This window comes from Peromyscus maniculatus, chromosome 4 (genome assembly GCF_049852395.1).
Source record: "Peromyscus maniculatus bairdii isolate BWxNUB_F1_BW_parent chromosome 4, HU_Pman_BW_mat_3.1, whole genome shotgun sequence".
Lineage (NCBI taxonomy): Eukaryota > Metazoa > Chordata > Mammalia > Rodentia > Cricetidae > Peromyscus > Peromyscus maniculatus.
Window position 1 is genome coordinate 29947780 of NC_134855.1, and position 21277 is coordinate 29969056.

Genomic DNA, 21277 nt, shown 5'->3' on the forward strand with positions numbered 1-21277 from the left:
GAATTTATTTTCCCTCACACCTGGCTATATTTAATTTGTTGTGAGAGGTTCATGACTGTGTTATATGACCTATTCCCATGATGTTTAAGGGTTAAATGTGTTTCCTGCTTTCCTGAAATCCAAATAAATGGAATAAAATAACCAATCCTTGGATACACAAATGTAATCTCCTGAGCCTACACACACACACACACATACACACACACATTCCTGTTTTCTATTAACTTGCAGCTTGTGGGTAAGGGGCAGGAGGAAAGTAATAAGGCAAGGAAATTATGAACCACTTAAAGAGAACCACTTGAATTTTTCATATTGTGGTTATTCTTAGACATTCTCATCTTCCCAATAACTTACTACATAACTGACACTTTAATAAGTTATTTGTTTCATCTGAGATTTTCTAGAGAGCAAAGTGCTGTAAATATTTGGAGTATGTCAATTGTGAACGGATAAATAGTTTTAAAAACATTAGCAACAACAACCTAATACCAATTCCAATGCAGTGACAAATTTTGGAAGCTCTTGGGTCTACTTTAAATGTAAAAGTTCAAGTCTACACCTTCCAATACTCATTTTTAAGCATGAATGTTATCATAATGCATGCATCCTGTGTCACAAAGAGAGTTCCACATTCTAGATTTGTGATTTCAACTACTAAAAGTTCTTTCCTGGTACTGAAAATGTATAGATTGTTCTAGGTCCAGTTTTGTAGGTGTAAAAACCATGTGGAGTAGTGAAGAAGTACCAAGTATGTGACAAGACATAAGATACAGTTCCTTATACTTTACCAGAGGCTACTTTAAACCAACCAATGTAATCTCACCAGGCGGCTCATCTATGAGTTGGATTGATAGTCTACCCATCTTGAACCTGAAATTTAGAATCACAGACAGTATAATTCCATGAAGAAATTAAGAGAATGAATTTTTCCTATTGCTGAAGATACCATATACTTGAGCCATAAAACATGTCAGAATCTGTCTGATACTACCTGGAAGCTTCATACCTCCTGGCTAGCTTTTATTGCTCTTGCATGTGCTAGGCCTGCTACCAGAGGAACTACCAGTCTTACCCAGTTGAAAATGCTGTGAGCTTCAAAAAGGACTGCCCTGGCAAAGTAGGTACACCGTTACAATAGTGGTACAAACGTTATGGGAGTGATCAGCCCCTTTTTAAACCAGACTTAAGCCCTGCTCCATGAGATAGAAACCAATCCTTGTTATTATAACAAGGATCTGTGGCTAAATATACCATAGTAGAGAACCTACCACAATTATTTTTCTGGATGAAGATAGTATTAAGCTAATATATTGAATTATCACTATATCCATCCTTCAACCCACATCAGAGAAGCTTCTTCTTGCAGTAAATTAACAGAGACACACAAGTGGTCAATCTGCAGAGAACAGAGACTAGAGAGTGCTCAACACTAAATGGGAGAGCTACAATGTACCCTGCACTCCAAGTCTCAGGAATCACCACAGAAGAGGGAGAAGGAAGTTTGTATGAGCCAGAGGTAGACGATGACGAGGAAACAATGTTTTCCAGACACAATATTTGAAGTCACAGAGATTGTGATAACATGAATGAACCTGTGCAGGCTCTTGCCAGAAGAAAAATCCCAGCATGGAGGACGGAGTATAGGTATGAAATCTTACCTCTAGTTGAGAAGCTGTTGGCAACTGATAGCAAACAGAATAAGAAGAGTTCATTTTCTTTAAAGTTGTGACCCTTGGTAATTTGATAAAGCTCTAGGACATGCCATACATCCAAGAATATTTAGGAAGTGCGAATTGGACTTGATGCCAGACAAAGAGTAAGAAAGAAATTAAGGGAGTAGGTGTGGGTGGATCTGGGAGGAGTTGAGAATGAGGAGTGAATATGATCAAAAGACACTTAAATATCTTTCAAATAAAGTAATAAAATATTACTCTTGAGGACTGGAAAGATGGCTTGACAATTAAGAAAACTTACTGCTCTTACAAAGGACCAGAATTTGATGCTCAGAACTCAAATAGTGGTTCCTAACCATTTGTAACTCCAATTACAGGGTTTCTGACCACACTCTTCTGACCTACATGGGCACTGAGCATGCACATGGTGTACACACATATATGCAGGCAAACACTCGTACTCACAAAATAAAATAAACAAATCTAAATATGTCTTATTAAAAATAATTAAGGGTATTATCTCTGCAGTGCAAATTACTATCTGTGTAACCCTGGGAAAGACAGTGAACTTTTGCATCTTGTCAGTGAAGATTAAATTCAGTGATGCCCACAAACACTTGGTGTGGGCCTTGACCAAGCTACATATGGTAATAGTCCAATATAGGTCAGACACCAGCTTTCTTCACTAATATGTCAAAAGGGACTAGAGGGCATCCTGACATATGGAAGGTGCTTGATAAATACTGTTGAATTAATGTTAACCTTGACTTGCCTCACACCCTGTAGAAAATTCATGTGTTACTTAAGAATCTTATCGATTTATGGAGTCCTGCTTTTCTCTACTATCTGATTCTCGTTTCTAGCACCTCCAGCTCTTTTCTGTCTTATTCTCCATTTCATTCATGGCCATGACTACTTTCCTATGATAAGCCTGCTTCACATATTCCAAACAAATAACTAGATACCACTCTGATGATGAAGCTGTTTTATTTGATGCCCAGGAAATATGTAGAAGCAATGGTGAGAGTAGCTAAGTCTTTTAGCTACTTATGAGGTATGAAGCAATGTATGTTCATATACTGAGATTTACCAACATCATTGGTTACACAACTTTCCTAAAGGAGGGGAAACAAAAATCCCAAGAAACAGTTATGCAAATCCCTAGAACAATTATTCTTGGAGCATACATTATATTGTATGCATGAAAACCCTTAGTGGCTGACATTAAAATGTCTATTAAAGAAGTATGACACTCATGTATGAATCTGGTTTCATTTGCTATAGGTAAGGATAAAGGTTTAAAAAAAGCACAATTTTTTTCAATTACCCCTTAGGTTATCTTATGAATATACACCCTACAATCAACTGGAACACATCAGAACGCATCTGACAACAAGCATTGCGATTTCTTTTATGTGGGTGCTGTGCAAGCTCTGCTAGGCATCACAGGTCTCATTCGTGAAGCCTTCAGCAGTTTGTTTAGAAAAATGCCATTCAGAGATCCAAAAGGGCATCTGTCTGGATCCAGAATTAGGCTTTTCCTCTCTGTATGTATATGTATTGCCACCAGGAATGCGTAGTGGAAGCGTGTGACAGCGTGTTTTTCAAAGTATTCTTTTGTAATTGAGAAAAGCTGTTGTGGCATAAAATGAGACTGTGAGAAGATGGAAATCAAGTATTGGAGCAAATGTTTCTCTTGGTGAAATGGATCATTTCCTCTAAGAGAAATGTTCTAGTTAATGTATTTGTTTACTCTCGAGAATATTAAAATATAGGGTAGGTGTGTTACTGCAAATGATAAATGAGAACAGTCCCACTGCTGAAAGAGAGCCATACATGTTACCTACAAGAAAAGTTGATGCAGCTGGGGCCTCTGGATATGATGGCAGGACTTTCCCCAGTTCATCAATACAGGGTCAGTTACAGGGCCCTCCTTCCTGTTCTCAGAGAGCTGCACAGACTGTGGTAGTTTGAATGTAATTGCCCCCCCCATAAACTAATAGGGAGTGGCACTATTAGGAGGTGTGGCTTTGTTGGAGTAGGTAAGACCTTGTTGGAGGAAGTATGTCACTGTGGGGGTGGGCTTTTAGGTCTCGTATATGCCCAAGCTGTTCCCAGTGCTACAATCAACTTCTTGTTGACTTCTGATCAAGATGTAACCAGCACCACATCTGCCTGCTGCCACTACGCTCCTCACGTAATAATGGACTGAACCTCTGAAATGTAAGCAACCACCTCAGTTAAATGTTTTGCTTTATAAGAGCTGCTGTAGTCATATGTAACCAGCACCACATCTGCCTGCTGCCACTACGCTCCTCACGTTATAATGGACTGAACCTCTGAAATGTAAGCAACCACCTCAGTTAAATGTTTTGCTTTATAAGAGCTGCTGTAGTCATAGTGTCTCTTCATAGCAAAAGAAATCCTAAGACAGAGACTCAGAGTAATGTTGCTTGGAAATGAAAAGAGCAAATAAATGCCACATATTTAAGAAGCAAGAATCTGAAAAATAGCCAGAAGCATAGTCTCCATTTTCTGGGCTATGCTCCTTATTCTTTGGCTTACCTGTCTTCTTGCACACCATTTTTGTAAGCAGAGCAACTCAATGACTCACAGTTAAGGCTCTGTGCTAGTCATTTACAAGAGAGGCAGCAAAGCACAGTTAAGATCATAGATGATGGAATCACACTGCCTGAATTCCAACTTCAACTTTGCACCATCCACTCTGCAAATTTGAATGTATAGATAGGACTCCCTTACTTTGGTTTCCACATGCTTCAGTTGGGAGTGATGATAACGCACACTGTAAGGCAGCAGAGAGTCATAGGATCCCAAGAGGAAATGAGTAGGTAGGCAATCACTCTGAACAGCATCCCAACAGAGGTAAATTAAAACAGAAGTCTAACCAAGTGCCCATAGATTTCAAGAACGTGAAGATTAAATCACATCCACACCTAGAACTTCAGAGAGACAATAAAACAGTAATAAAGCAAATGACCCTCACCAAAACGACACAGCCATAAAGCCGGAAGACAAAAAATGGGGCTATTTACCAGTCCACATAGTGACCCCACCATACTTCTTCCCTCCTTCTGAGCGATCTCAGGCTATTACCTTCAACTCATTATCTTTGCAATTTGTTACATACTCTGAATACAGCATTCAGAAAGCTAGGCAAGTTCAGTTCAGAGAACTTCATAAGTCAACAGGTCCACACCACCAAAGATGAATGCAAACCACTAACTGGCAGAGTAATCATGTTCAGCAAAGTGTATACTTCCCCACCAGTACCACACCAATAACCAAAAGCTCCTTCCACTCTAGTGATATGGAAATACAGAATACAGATATGATAGGATACAAGGATGGATTGTTGAACCTGCTTCTAAAGAGTAACTTGTTTAAAATGTTTTACATTGGTATAGATTTTAGTTTATTGATACAATTTAAAGTTAATTTTGTTATACTGTATGTATATTTCTACTCTAGTTTAAAGTATTATGTTTATGTAACTCATTTAAATTGTAATGGATAATTAAGAAATACAGATTAGTAGTTAATCATCTGTGATAATCAAACTTGAAGTCATGTTAAGTTTCCTAGGTATACATAGATACAATTCAATTAGGTAGGTAATCTTCAAAGACTTCAAAGACCTACAGAGTATGGCATTTAAAATGTTTTAAAAACTTAGACTTTCTGGACAGTGAGACACATCTGCTTCTGGCAGAACTGATTTACTTCAAAGAGAAAGATGGGTATTGAAGACACTCCATATGGAGTTTATCTTCTTCTTGCCAAATAGCCATTTGGGCAAAAAATTGCTCTTGCCTGGACTGCTTGACAAAATGTCATATAAACTGGACATGTAGGACCCATAGGAAGAAGACCACTGAACTTTGCAAGACAAGATGGTCCTTCAAGTTCTCGCTTCATAGAAGAACCTGCCGAACATTCTAGAGGGCATAGAGAAAAAAAATGACTGAGAGACTAGGTCTATAGGCTAAAGATGGATACCCCAACATTACAGAGGTACTTTGGATGGCTATCCAGGCAGGCAGCTGTATCTGTCATTCTAAATTTTTCGAAGTTGCTTACAATGTTCTTCCTGTTTACTTAGGTAATACTGTATCTTTCTGAGGTCTTTGATGTAGTTGAAGACTAGATAGTTATAATTATAATTTTCCATGGTTATGATAAAAGATAAATTAGATATGACACCTTAGACTCACAAATATAGGATAGATAGAAAATTTTTCTTTAATCTTACAAAATACAAGTAGACTAGATATTGTAACTGTAATTCTTGATAACTGTTTTGTTATATGTAATTTTAATAGGTTAAAGTTAAAACCTTCCTTTTGTTTAGGCAGAAAAGGGGAGGTGATAGGGGAATGTCTTTCTGTATGCTGCAAATATGTGTTGCTCTGATTGGTTGATAAATAAAGCCATTTGGCCTATGGCAAGGCAGCTTAGAGGCAGGCGGGAAATTCAAAGAGAGATATAGGAAAAAGGCAGGGAGAGATGTCAGGAAGCCACCCAAGGAACAACATGTAATGGGACACAGGTAAAGCCACAGAACATGTGGCGGTGCATAAATAAATAGTTATGGGCTAATTTAAGATACAGAGTTAGCTAGCAAAAGCTTGAGCCATGGCCATGAAGTTATAATTAATATAAGCCTCTATGTGTTTACTTGGGTCTGAGTGGCTGCAGACCAGGCGGGACACAGGAAATCTTCCCACTACACTCCAGACACTTGCAACAGGAACCTTTGTCCTGAACTGCACTTACATACCAGTCACATTAAGCCACCTAACCAAACTATGAACCTAGAGTTCAACCCCAAGCTCAGACAACCCATTAAGGCTGCAGCAATTAAAAAAAAGTTCAGAATCTTACCACAGGACTGAGAAGGCCATTGTTTCCTGTAGGTAGAGATTCAACGATGTAAAACTCTGGTTGGAGCAAGGCAACTGTTGGCAGCTGGCATGGAAATTATCTCATTATTTATTGCTGTTATTAGGTGAGGGTCTTATGCTCCAGAACTTGGAGGAAAATGTCTGTTTGATTGCTTGAGATGATAGTCCAGCCCATTATTGTTAATTTGGCCACTCTCTAGCCATTAAGTAATTGTTCTTTTGGGATATTGAGTGTAGTGTACAAATAACATGCAAAAAAAGTTTCTACCTCATTCTCAATAAGGTAATAAATGACAGGCACAGTTATAACAAAAGATATAATCACCTGTTTGGGTATCTTTCTGCAACTGGGCTGGTCCAGTTTGTGCCTGTGAAAAACACCACTCTATACCCTGGTTGTTCAATAGTTCAAACTCCAGGTTTTTCTATGGAAGATATTTGTGAAGATGTTGCCACCTGTTGAAGCTTTGCATAGTCAATTATAGATCAGGTTTTAACATGATTCTGCAGCACATCACACATTTATCATTACCAACACCATGCATATCCCTTAATAACATTTTAAATAAAGGTGATAGCTTCAATCACCATGAGTTTTGTATTTTAAAATCTACACGATAAATCTTTCTATAAAGTCTGGTATACCCTTCCATGAGTCCATCCTTTCTTTGCTTTTCATTTGAATGGATTAAAGCTAAATTTTTCTCAGCACTTATTTTTTCAATTGGTTATTGTTTCATGCCAAAGTTACAAAAGATTTTGACCTTCAAGTACAAAGGGAGGGGGCTGCAACAAACTCATTCTGGTACAGAGCCTTACAGAGTTCTGTCTGGGTATCTCCTCAGGTCTGCTCATGCTTAAAGCCAGTTAGGGTGCCTCATCAAAACCCAAAATTGAAAGCACTCCAATCTACCATTATGTACCATGACTGGCAGGGTCATGGAGGTCTGTGTACCAATATCATATCCCAAGAGCACATGGTCACTCACTGAAGACAGCTTTCCCTGGGTCCCCTCTCCTTCCCACAGATACTAATGTGATCCCACTCCAACTTTCTGGCTCCTCCAACCACAACTAAAATTCCAATGCAATAAAATTTTTAAATGGGTCTTTGGTAGATCTTCAAAAGAAGTCATCCTGATGCTGTCTTTTTTGGAGCCATGTTTTTGAGCTATCAAATTTGTAATCAATTGTGCCTGAGATAGAATGTAAGTTAATAAACTTTCACCTCCTGGTAGATCTTGGTGAAATTCAATAGTAAGTCCTGAGATCCATGGCATCTGTATGCCATTGATGGCATCTTTAAATACCCCTGAAATTTTATTCATTCACATAACTTGACCAGGGAGTGACATTCCAAAGGAGAGCTCTGAGGTGTCACGTGGAAATGGGATTACAGACTTCCAAGCACATTGGTGTTTTTTGTGTATATATGTCTATATCTCTATCCATGTTTGTCTATCTCTTCCTCTCCCCACTCACATGCAAACATACAGAGCTACACAGTCAGTGGAAGATAATCAACCAGATTACCTTCATCATAAATCTTTGTTAGATGATGTCTAGAACAAAATGTTGGTAAAGAAAATCATTCTAACATTGAGAAGGACAGAGTGCTGTACCTTATATATTTTAGTAGGATTATCAATCAAACTGCTGTTAGTTTGAAAGAATATTATTCTTACAGACAAGCAACCATTATTTGGAAAATATAGATTTTGTTAAGAAGAGTAGAGAAGAACTATATACATATATTGGAAAATTCTCAAGTACTTTAGGAAATATCTGTGCATATATATTTTGTGTGTATCTATACTTTCCATATATGCATATATAAAGGACATTCATATAGAGAGCATCCATATATAGTGTATGTATGTACACAGAGAGAACAAAAAAGGCAGAGAGAGAATGAGGTAAGATGCATATAACACAAAATTCACCATTGTGACAACTTTTCATTCCACAATTTGCAATTCACTGATCGTCAATACATTGTTACCACCATAACTGTCACCAACATCTCCAGACCTCTCATACCCCAAACTGAAATGTCACGGCTATTAAACAATTATCCATTTTCTCCTTCTTCAAGTTCTGCCATTGACCATTTTATCCTGTCTCTCTATACTGAACCACGGAGTGCCTCATACAAATGGAATTACATGTTTTTTTCTGTTGTGACTGTCCTACCTCACTTGACATATGGTCTGCAAGGTTCAACCATGTTCTTGTAACTGTCAATATATTCTTTTTTTTCAAGACATCAATTGTCTGTATGCACTCTATGTTGTTTACATATTTATCACTTTCTTCCCTGAAGCCCATTTGAAATGCCTCCACCTGCTTTTCTTTTGAGACAGACTCTTGCTATGTGGCACAGGCTGGCTGCAAACTCACATTCTTCCTGCCTCAGGTTCCTTCCTGAGTGCTGAGATTACAATGTGAACCACCAATGCCTGGCTGTGTTTGTTTCATTTCCAGCAATTCAGCAATTCTTCTGGGGACTTATCCATCCAACATCATACAGGATTTAGGATTGGGACCAGCAGCAAACCAAAAGCTTTACATGTAAGGACTCTTAACACTGTCTATCACACACACAGTGTTGGTAGGACAACTATAAAATTCGTACAAGAGAGATGCCTTTACAAGATTAGCAGCATCTCAGAGGAAATGGGGCAAGATTTTGAAGTCTGATTTAAGGTGGATCCTTCAGTCGCAACTTAATTAGGATTGGGTGAAGATCAGGACATGAGAGCTTGCTCAGCACAGCACGACAGGCCTTCTGAGAAGGGTCTCGGTGTGGAGTTTGTCATTTGATCTTTTCTATGAATGGGTATTGCACAGCATCTGAAAATAAACAATAATTATTTAAAATTCATCTCCCAGGGACATGAAAGCTATGGTAATGAACAGAGTGGAATAGTCAAATCTGTTTGATGTGGAACTGAGCTGTGTGGATGTCTCTGACTCTAACATGAACTACACTGTCGGGATACTAACACTACCACCTAGCCTCTTGCCCAGGGTCACTGACAGGGACAGTGCAATGATACTTATACTACCCAGCTACTTGCCCACCCAGTCACTGATAGAAACAGTGCCAGTGGTTAGCATGGGACCTAGGCAGTCTGACTGGAGAGCCTGTGCTCTTACCCATTACTGGTACTGCCTCCACACCCTGACCCTGCAAATTGTGCCACAGATAACATTACATTACATCTTTGTCTGGTCACCTGCCTTTGTTCAGATTAGCACTTCACAAGACCCAGTCCCAAACCCAAATTGTTTTCCATCATCAGGAACACTATCTCTTCTTCCCATGGCAGGATTGGTTCTCACCCATCTGTTGCCATGACAATGCATCCATTTCACTTGCTTCACTCCTTCAGCAAGCCTGTAGTAACTGTCCATGGCTCTGTGTACTCCCATCCCAGCATTGTGGGGAAACAGCAGACACATTTCTATGCTTCCTTTGACAGCATGCTGGGCCTCTCTGATGGTCAGCTCTAGAGTCAGTGTCCACAAATATTTCATCTCCTGTGCTCCCATATACTGCAACTTTCTGCTGGTTTCGGGCTAAGGTCTGCAAACCCAATTTTCTGTGAGCCAGGCTCATTGCCAATATGTGTCTTAAAACCCAGCAATGGGTTTTTTTAATGTTGAAGTTGGAAAAAAGCACAAAAGAAGAAATTTCACGTTATATAATATCATGTAGAATTGGAATTTTCATGCATGCCCAGTAGTCCCAGTGGAACAGCTCTCCTTTTTTCTTTCATTTATTGTGTATGGCTGTGCTCAAGGAGAGAACTGAATAGTTGTACTAGAAGTGCATGCCCTATGAAGGCTAAAAATTATTATCAAGCTTCATCTTTCACCAAACCTTCTGGATTAGAGTCTGTGCTGCTTGGGTCTGAATTCAGGAGAGCTTTGGGCACAGCACAACTAGTGAGGCAAAGTTAGTTGCATTGTTCCCTTGACCAGGAACTCGAGTTGGACCTCTACAGATCATAATGAGAAAATACTAGTGTTTCTGTACAATCCTTTTGCTTGGTTGGATGTTTTTTTGTTTGATTGATTATTGTTTTTGCTTCTTTTGTTTTCTTGGTGTATCATTTTTGTGGAGTTGTAACCCACCCCTTTTGTGGTTCCTGAATACCAAGAGTGTCTTTTGCATTAAATATGGAAATATCTCTGCCAAAGAGAAAAAAGGGAGACTGGAGCTTTCTAGAGAATGGGAGTCAGCCATCATCACTGACCACTTGTATTCTGACAAAGAATCAAGTGAGGAAAAGGAGTGGGCAGCCTTACAGTGGACAAAGAGGGAAGCGAGCCTATGGAGGTCTCCCGTTGGTACCATCAGTGTGAGGTGACTGTCAGTTCCCCCAGTGGAAGCAGGACACCCTGTGTGACTGGCTATGAGAACGTGTGACTTCCTCTGCATGGTCCTAGCTAGACATAGCAGAAAAAAAAATGAGAGAAACTGCATGTTATGAAGTCCTTGTCCTATGGGGATATTACAGAAACAATTGTGCAGCTTCCTAGACTGATAAAGGCTTGGTAACAACCCAGCTTCCTGCAAGTCTGATTTACAGGAGGCTGGCTCTCTGGCCTGTGTGCTGTTATTGAGAAGGGCTAGCTGGCCTCAGGGGACAAGGAGACAGAGGGCAGGTTGCAGGTCAGAGTTCTGTTTTTATGTATGATCTCCCTATAATGCATTTGTGCTTTTGATCAGCCAAAAATATGGACTAAAAGTATAGATGAGATTTTAGTTTTGACTCATTAGAGTTCCAGGACTTCGGCCAAAATATACTGTAGGTACTCAATGCATCTGCATAAATAAATGACTGTCTTCATGGTGGATTATAGGAATAGGTGGCTGAGATAGATTCCATAAATTGCATGTCACCCTATAAGGGAAAAGGGAATTTGGTCAAGGGAGAAACTGAAAATCTCATCTCATTTCGCCTTCATAATACCTTTATTTAAGGTACAAAGGTATTGTGGGCACAGAGTGACAGAGAGAGAGAGAGAGAGAGAGAGAGAGAGAGAGAGAGAGAGAGAGAGAGAGAGAGAGAGAGAGAATTAAAGGACACCTTTTGAAATGGTTTTAAAGTTAGACGCCGTGTTATTCAGAAAGAACCAGCAGCACCAGACCTGCAGCCAAGAGAGTATCATTGGCTGTTAATATGTACTTTCTTCACTTTCCTTTGTGGCTGGCCTTACCTTCATCCTCTCATCATTTCTAGTTATTTCCTACTTACTCTCTCTTGATCCAGGCCAAAGGCATCTCAAAAAACCTTGGGCCAAGCTGCTGAGTGGAAAATGCTCACCTTTACATTTTGATGAGGCTCGTGCCACTGATTACTGACTATTATGTGCTATACACGTTTCAGGACCACAGTTTGTGTGAGTGCTCATTGCTGTGACTAAGCCCACATGGCATGATAGACAAAAGGCATGGTAGCTTATGGTTTCTTGCACTACCACAGCTCATAACAGAGTTCTGCATCTGGTGGGCAGACAGTAAATGATGATGTGCTGTGGCCATTGTAAATGCTCCTTTGTACTTACTTGAAAGATGAATTTGCACATTAAGACACAGTTCGAATGATAAACACAGTACATGGCCTCTCCAAATGTGTTTATTACACTAAAAGAACTGGTCTTATGAAACAATAGTTTTCTGCTTAGAACTGACTACAATTTCAGCAGTTAATAAAAAAAATATTATTGAAAGTTTCCTGATTTCTTGTTGATGTCACATAATCTGATCTGGCTTAGAACAAAGAAGAATTGAAATGCACCACTTAAGTGATGGGTTTCTGTATTCTCCCCGATCACACTGAGATAGTTCATACCCATTCAGCTTCCTGTGTTTTTCCAAATTCAGCAGTATTAGTTTTATTTTAATAGTAATGATCATTTAGGCAGCCATCTGCCCGCACATGTTTTTAGATAACCTCTCTCCAGTGAGTCTAGTGAGTTTTGCCAAATTGTTTAGAAGAATTGTCTGACATGAGAATTCAATTTTAAATGGCTTGGTAATAATAATTTTAATTTCATTTTATTATAATTGCCCTGCCTATATTTCTGAAATTGTATCTATTGCTCCAGAAAATTCTTATTTATAATAATTACTTTTTCTATCCCTAAGCTATGTGTTAAACATGGCTGTTGTTCTCCCTTTCTATAAAATGTGACTTACAATGTCCCATTTCTGAAATGGATTACATAAAACTTATTCAACTTTTTAAATCTTATAGGAACTATCATCTACAGAGTTACTTCCAAGCACGTGCCTATCCCTGAAACCACTGTCTGACTGAAGGAAATGAGCTGATTTGACTTTTATTGTCACGGTGGACTTCGTGAGTGGTTTTAATTGTCATATTAATGAATTAATTATTTTGGCATGTGGTATCAGTCGGTGAAGGCACAGTGGTAGTGTGTAAAAGACTGAGATAAAAGTAAGACTCCTTAACTGTTCACATAGTTGAATATTATAGGACAAGTCCATTTGTGAGCTGAGAAATGAGAGTCTATGGAACGCACTCACTCAGATCACTCAGCCTTAGGCGCCATGCAATCCAACCAGACCACGATCACGTTTGTAATTAGAAGCCCGCATCATCAATCACCAATTACTGCAGATGAGAAGGCAGACGTTAATGATGCCATTCGAAGCAATTGCTGAACACATTTAAATGAGGTGAAGATAACGTCAAAGATCTCAAAAGATTCCTTGTTTGGTTTAAAAATCAAGTACAAAAATATCACTTAAAATAATAATGACAGACATATTTGTCAACAAATATTTGAGGTAGGGAATTATTTTAATAAAAAGGGAGAAAAGGTTATTTGTTTGCACATATATATGCAAATAATACAAATATTGAGATATATATCCCAAAGCACATAGAGGCAAATAAAAACAATCTGACTAAATTATGCAACTTGAAAAATGGACCAAAGAACAGATAGCTAAGAAATTTGCATGGAAAACTAATTTCATTATCTGAATGAAAAATTGGAGTAGAATAACAATGGAAACGTGCTGATGGGGGAAAAAAACCCTCAGTAGCATTATTTTGTATCAGGTTGCACCTGCTGAGCCCAGTAAACCTACAGAAAACACCAGCTAAAAGTGAGCAAGTTTTTGTTGGGATTCCCACAAGGATTGTGTCAGTGAACTCTCCTTAAGGCAACTGATGACTTTGTTTACAAAATAAATATCTAAAGTCCTTGGATGATAGTAAATTTAAAGAGAAACCCTGCTTTCTAAAAGAGAATTCTGCAACAATGTACAAACCTAGATTATTGTACGTGGAGCATTGGATCTGGTTGTGTGGCTGCTTGCTGGTCCTTAGACTCTGCCCCATGAGTGAAAATAACACAAATGCAGTAAATACAGACAGTGGCTAGGTGCAGGTGATTCTAGCTTCTGAAATGAAATGTCAGGTCGCATAAAAAGCCTATGTAAAAATAAGAGCCACAATAACACCAATGCCGCAGGAGCTGGCATTTATCCAGCACCTACAGTGTTTTAGGCTCTGGACTTACTCCTCACCTTCATTATCTCCTGCTAGATATGTGCTTCCACAGTCACACTGTCAGCAAATTTAAAACTGTTTCTTTTCTGGGAAAAGGTAAGAATTAAAGAAGCCAAGGAAACACCCGGCTAAACAGAAAGCTAAACTTCGGATCTGGCTGGCTGGCTCCTTTCTGTAACTAGGAAGGAATAGGAAGAAAGGAAGGAGGAGGGGGAAGAAGATGAGGAGGAGGAAGAGGGGAAGGAAAAAGAGGGGGAAGAGGGGGAGGAAGAGGAGGAGGATGGGGAAAAGGAGGAAGAGGAGGGAGAAAAGGAGGAAGTGGAGGGAGAGACAGAGGAATAAGAGGGGGAAGGGGGAAAGGAGGACAGTAAAGAAAATGGTCTCTTTTGGAGCCAGAGGGGACATTTTTTGGGATTGGTTGGTTTTGTTGTTGTTTGTTTGTTTTTCGTTTTGAAGAGTCTTTAGGTTGTCAGTGTCAGGCACAGTGTTGTTTGCATAAGGCATGCTGTGTAAGGAAAAAATAGTTAAGCTGCCAGGACGGTCCTCTGACCCTCCCTTCCCTCTGTGGCTCTTGATCATCCTTCAGATTGTGAACACACCAGTGACTCTGGGACTGCCAAGGAGTTCCATGTGCAAGAAGCAAGGCCAGAGGTGGGGTATTTTATTAATTCCAACACTGGTTTATTTCTGTATCGGAGAAAAGAGAACATCTCTGTTCTTGGCTGGGAATCAGAAACCGCACTTTGGGCTCTACATCTCCAATTTAGAAAGCTTTATTTAATCATTTCTTAAACTCACCTACTTAGCTCTGTGCCCAGTCCCATCCCAGTGAGCAGTCAAGCTGATGCACTGCCTGGCTTCTTCGAGCATATGAGCCTCACTGACTACTTCTGTGGTAGGTGTGCTCCAACCCTTGTCTACAGCCTTTAACACTTGAACCCGGCCGTGAGTGCATGGCTCAGGCCAAGAGTCAACAGTGAGTAAAGGCTCATTGCCAACCCTTTTCTGGCCTTTCTTTCTGGAAAGAAATGAATATTTTACTTAGAATCTCTTTATTATTACCATTTCTAATAAAAATTTAGTTAATGGTGCAGTTATGGACCTCTTCCTCTGTGCTTGCTGGGAGTGAGCTCTGAAGATGATACCTAACTCTGACTCTGACTTGAAGTGTTGGATTTCCTCTTCCATCACAATGAGAGGAAGCTCTGCCACATATACCTGCTGCTCAGGTTGACCTACCCGCACTACCGAGACCCATGGTGGTCTGTATGCTCAGAACTATGAGGTTAAAAAAAAATGTCTTTCCTTTTGTTGCTTCATTAGGTATTTTGACACATGATGAGAAATGCTAACAAGAAGCAAAGATACATATTTGTTCCATGAATCTAAAATATGCAAGAATTTAAAGCCAGACCACCCAGATGTCATTCATCTATTTTAATCCAGTGGCTCTGAAGCCTCAAAGACAAATCTTGTTGATGTTTCTTGAGAATACCGTGTGGAAAAACTCAAGAAACTGTATCTTGCTATCAAATATTTGGTTGGAAAAAAAATAAGTATCGCAAAAGAATGAATTACTCTTCTGTTGCTGTGGTAAATCACTGTGACCAGAAGCAACTGAAGGAAGAGAGGTTTTGTCTTCTGGCTCCAGAAGGGGAGTTTATAATGTTGGGATGAGACATCCCCACAGGGGGCAGGGGCAGGGAGCCTAGAGATCATATTTCAGCTGCACACAGGAAGCAGAGGACCGGGACTGGAAGTAGAGTGACACTGTAATCCCCAAAGACTGTCCCCAGTTACAGGCTTTCTCCAGCTAGGCCTCCTGTCCATAAGTGTCATAGCCTTCCCAAAAAAATTTAAAAAAATAAATAAATAAAATGAGGAAGATATTTTCCTTATGAGATTAAACAGAAATGAAAATACATTATGACCATAAGTGTACACCTGTGAAATTTATCATATTCTAAGTGTTACCTGGTTTGAAAAATATTTTCCTGATCATTTAGAACAACCTACTTGATCGCTAGAAAATCCTCATAGGATACCGTTGTCTTGCTATGGAAACACAGAATGACGTAAATAGGCTTAAGAATCTTCTTTCTGGGAGCCTTTTAGTTTTGTTTGTATCAACTCTGAACCAGATTTCTATAAAATCCAGCTTCCTTCATCCTTAAGGCTCAAACTCCACACACCCAGTAATCTGGCCTTGAAAAAGCATAATGGATTTAATGAGCAAGAAATCAATTAGGAATTTTGACACATGGTGATATGCTTAAGCAATTATGCCTGTCCTTAGCAGGAGGCTCAGCTTTTAATGTGACAAGGAAGTTGACGTGTCACTTAAGTCTTCCAATGGCTTGGAGCAACTTTGCTTATTGCCCATCACCAATCTGACTCCTTTTGAGGGAAAGCATGCTACTGTGGCTGACTTAAATTTGTGCTCTGGACCATCTGTAATTATATAGGGTGGCTTATTGGTTTTTCTATCTGCTGCTTTGTTTACCCCAGAAATAATGCAATTTACTTCTGTTCTGAAACTCCCTGTCAAAGGGAATCTCTACTAACTACCATGGACAGCACAAACCGCCAATGATCAAGAAGTCACTTGAATGCAGAAAGTGTGGCAAGCCCTCCCTACCCTGAGGTTAGACCGTTGCCAATAGCCCTTTTGTTTAATTGTGTCTTCCACATCTGATGCTGGAAGAATGCTAAGAATGATGGAAATGGGTAAATCTTTGGAGTCTTGGAGTTTGTAAGCAGATAAATTCACCAAGCATGCATCCTGATCAAATCATCCCCATTTGCATCTTACGGTCAGTAAAGTTCCTGAAGGAAATTGGTTTCAGACAAAAGGTTTGGCGAATATCGACCAAGGGGCAGGGCCTGCAGATGTGAAGCCTGTAGTGGGAGAGCAGAGGTGTAGTTTAAGGTTTCCTGAGGAAGAGGGGATCTTTTCCAGGGAGGAAACAGAATTTGTCTACATCAAGGGTCCCTCCACTCGTTCTCTGGGTAAAAGAGAGCAGCTTGGTTAGTGTGTGGCCCACGCAGCAGGACAGTAATCCAGCTGCCTTTCATCCCGGGAGGTTGTAGGTGCAGGGGAAGAAGGGGTAGAGAGCAGGGCACGTGAGTGGGGCCGAGGCTTAGTGTGTTCTTACCTTACTTGTAGCCCACTCTGCTCAGGGCATGCGTCTCCGGAGGGCCTTGGTTCTCCAGCACTGAGCACCCTCACAGGCACTGCAGTGGTGAACAGGACAGGCTGTGACTTCCGTAGTATTAGGGGCAATTTTCAGTGCCCTCCCCCAGTTCATCTTCCCTTTTTCTCCCATGTGTGTCCCTCTTATTTCTTAATTTATCAGTCTCCACCCCACTTCGGTTTGCAAGCCAATTCAATACATTTTGACTGAAGGAAAAAAGCCCAGAGTTGTTTGTCAGTGATAGAAACAGGCCTGGTTTCACTTGGCCAATGCAAAATTATAGTGTTAAAAATAAGAAGCATGCCTTTAGATTTAAAAAGGAATATAGAAATACAGAAAAACAAAATTCTTTGCAGTCCTCTCAGAAAATCCCAGGGTCCTCTGCAGGGTACTGCTCAGTGCCACACTTGCCTCTTTTTGTACTCGTACAGGACAATTTTTCATATGTTTAAAATTATGTTTGAAGAAATCCCACAAGTCAATTTGATCATTTTCCATGTATAATTTATTCAATAGTTCTTCAGAAATTAATATAGAGTGGTCAATTTTAAAAAAGACAAGAAAAATGGCTTCATTTCTGCACAGTGTTTTTTCTTTATTATTAAAAAGCTAGAAAAAGGAACACCCTACTTTCTTTTCTTAAAAAGAAGGCTTTTTGAAAGTTATCATATAAATCAAAACCACGGTCTATTTTCCCTCTTCTTACCTTGGCATCTGTAGAACATCTACCGAGGCCTGACCCTGACATTTATGGTTGTAGATACAACGCAGATGGTAGGGAAGGAGACAGGGGCAGAGAGCTGGCTGGTGTCTGCCCCCCCCTGGGGAGGCAATTGGCTCTGTCTTTATGAAACTATTCCCAGGCTTCAGAGTAAACTAAGGTCTAAGGCATGGGATACAGAAAAATGGGAACATAAAATCCAATTACTAGATGCTGAAAGGAACGAAGGACAGAGGAGGAAGGGTGGGAGAGCAGGGAGGCAGAAGGGAGGCGTGAAAGGAAGAAAGGAAGACAGAGCCAAGAAAAGAATGAAGTAAAAGAGAAGGAAGAGGAGAGGAAATGAGGGGAAGAGGAATGGGAAAGACTGAGAACACAGGTCAGTGTTCAACCCTCAGCACCACTGCTCGGAGAATGGAAATGGAAATGTGAAGGGAAGTCTGAAGATAAAGTAGGTAATACCTGCTTTGGCTGCAGAACTAACTCACTGTGTGAATGCAAGCAAAACAGGTCTTTCTCACAACTGTAGTTTCCTCTTCTGTACATCGGCATAAGCATGGCACCTATATATATTTGGAGGATTAAATGAGTCCAGTTAAATGCCCGATACATCATAAAAGCAAAACCCATACTATTATTATTTGGCTGCTAGGGACTGCTAGTTTTAAAAGGAAAACTACGACTAGAGATGGCATTTCCTGTACAAGTGATAAACAATTGATCAGATTTTTATTCTGCTCAACAATAGTTTGAATGGCAGCTTCTCAGCTCCATCTCTAGTCCACCTGGATCCACCACTTGGGTGCACTCACCAAGAACAATACTTCCTGGGCTCCATCCAGATGTCAGAACATTCAGAATGAAGAGGGAGACAGCATTGATTTAGGAAGCAACATTCAACAGTGCTGTTCCTGCACACTCCCCCTCAGGAAGCCCGAAACATCCTCATCTAGAGAAGTTTAAACAAGCGCTGCTCAGCAAATCTTGCCACGGCTACTGCCCCATGCTTGGAGTGAGGCAAGATGTCATTAAGCCGGTAGATACACAGGCAGCACATAGAGTGACTAGAGAGACTGTAGAGTTCTTACACAATCCTCCTGGGACTGGGCAGCAGGGCTGGCATTCCTCTGCTTATTCCCACTCAAAAACCTCACTGCAGGAAGAATTTAAAGTAGAGTGTTCTAGAAAGCATGTGTCTAAACAAAGAATTCGAGAATCAAAACTGCAGAGCTCTCAAGGATGCAAACCACACTTCCGAGGGTCCAGTATGGCTCCTTCCAGCCTGGCTGCCAACCCTGGGCTTTAGCTTCTCCCTGAGACTTTCAGCTATCAAGTGCAGAGAGCTGTAGCTCCTCTCTCATTTGTTGTAAAAATTGAATGCTCCAGTGTATACCATGCTTAAGACATCCCTGACAAAACCTGGTACCAAGAAAATGTCAGATACTTTTATATCGCATTGCTTTTCTAATGCAACAATTTCATTTTCTTTTCGTTGAGAAGCTGAACAACTTCCTCAGATCATGCATGTGGAAAGCTGGGATCAAGAAATGAGATTCTGAACTCAACACTTAACATTGTTCAAGTGTGTCTTGCCTCACTGTCAAAAGATAATTCTTTTATAGCTCATTCACACCCAAACCTCACTCATTACCCTGGAGCTAATAAATTATTAAATGAACAGTTAAAACAGTTTGTTTTCTCTTGATACCACCCAAGACTGGCCACCGATGTCTCTCTGTATATGAACAAGATTATTTCCTCAATAGTTTGATTCTGAAAGGATTTTTACAGTCACATATTTTCAGAGTCTTGAAGGCAGATATCAAGAATATTGAAATATGGATTCAAAAAAGAAATCAGTGTGGAAAATAAATGGTGGCGTTGCCTTGCTGTGACTCCTAATGGTGTTCTTTTCATGTATGCTAATTGCTGGATCACCTATTGTGGCTTGGTCATAATTTTATTCATGATTTTCTTGTCCGTTCTCTGGGGAATGTATGGATGGCTCTGGCATACATCTCCTTCTCTTTTGAAATCCCCGGGACCATCAAGCCATTTAATTATTTTTAGTAATGACTTTGGTAAATGCATAAGACATTCTGTTCTTTTATGGCTCATTCTGAATTCTGTTTTTTCTTTCTTTCTTTCTTTCTTTCTTTCTTTCTTTCTTTCTTTCTTTCTTTCTTTCTTTCTTTCTTTCTTTCTTTCTTTCTCCCCCCACCCCCTTTTTAATGACTTAGTTAAGAATACCACCCCGCGCTCTCTTTTGGAAGGATTTTGGCCATGCCTGAGGACATTTTGAGGCTTTTCTGAGATGCAGTCCTGTTTTCTTTTCCCATTGTAAGACAGTCCATGTGACTTCTTTATTTTAGCTTTGGGTTTATGATCCCAAATCAAGCCTGGGTGTGATCGGCTGACTCTGTAGTATGAAGATAGAGGGTGTTTGAGGACTCTTTGCTCACTCCGACTCACTCTTAGTCCCTTGTTTTGTGACCCACCTAAGCACTTGTCTCCATAAAAGTCCTATAGCTTTTCCATCATTTCCTGACGCCCACAAAGAACTCTGCGCCTGTCTGAATAGACTTTTCTCTTAGAGCTATGATGGTGTGTGTGTGGGGGGCAAACTTCATTAGTTATATTAATATTACAAAGCATTTAGATGAGTCTCTCACACAGTGTAAATGATGTATAGCATTTACCAAATAAAAATAAATCAATTAAAGTAATTTATTACGTGTAAATTCTTTTATAAGAACATGTGTTTGTTTTAAATGAGGAATTTTGATGACATGGCCGAGAGGGTAGCAATTTTATGCTGAGACCATAAAGTAAAAATTTGGTAACCCAAGGAACATTTTATAGCAGCTTCCTCCTCTGTTTCTTTTAGTCCCGAGTTCCATCCTTCCAAACATAGTCCTAGAGTACTGGCGATGGGAATGTGCGGTCCATTTGCCAGCTCCCTGCTCTCTCTGACTGCCATGCTTCCCATTTCCAGTGAGTCTGATGAGACTTGAACTCTGCCCTGCTTCCAGTTTCTCAGATATGGTAAGAATGAGGTCAACTAAACTCAACTCTGGTTATACAGGATGCTTGTCTACATGTGGTACATCATATGCAGCCTTGAACCCCACATCTGAGGGGTCTCAGAATATTCCTCCAGTGGGATTCCCTAGCCTCAATGACTATCATGCTGATAGGGGGCAGGCGGAAAAGA

At 40.0% G+C, this 21277-nt stretch overlaps 1 long non-coding RNA gene across 2 annotated transcripts; it reads left to right on the forward strand.

Annotated features, from left to right (window-relative positions):
• The first annotated feature begins 218 nt into the window (after window positions 1-218).
• On the forward strand, window positions 219-20004 carry LOC143272868 (uncharacterized). Of its 2 annotated transcripts, XR_013050478.1 has the most exons (3): window positions 219-1644; window positions 3008-3896; window positions 12865-20004. It is a non-coding gene; the product is annotated as an uncharacterized LOC143272868 (long non-coding RNA). The 2 variants fall into 2 exon arrangements; XR_013050479.1 differs by lacking the exon at window positions 12865-20004 and having other exon boundaries at window positions 3008-7179.
• The last annotated feature ends 1273 nt before the right edge of the window (window positions 20005-21277 follow it).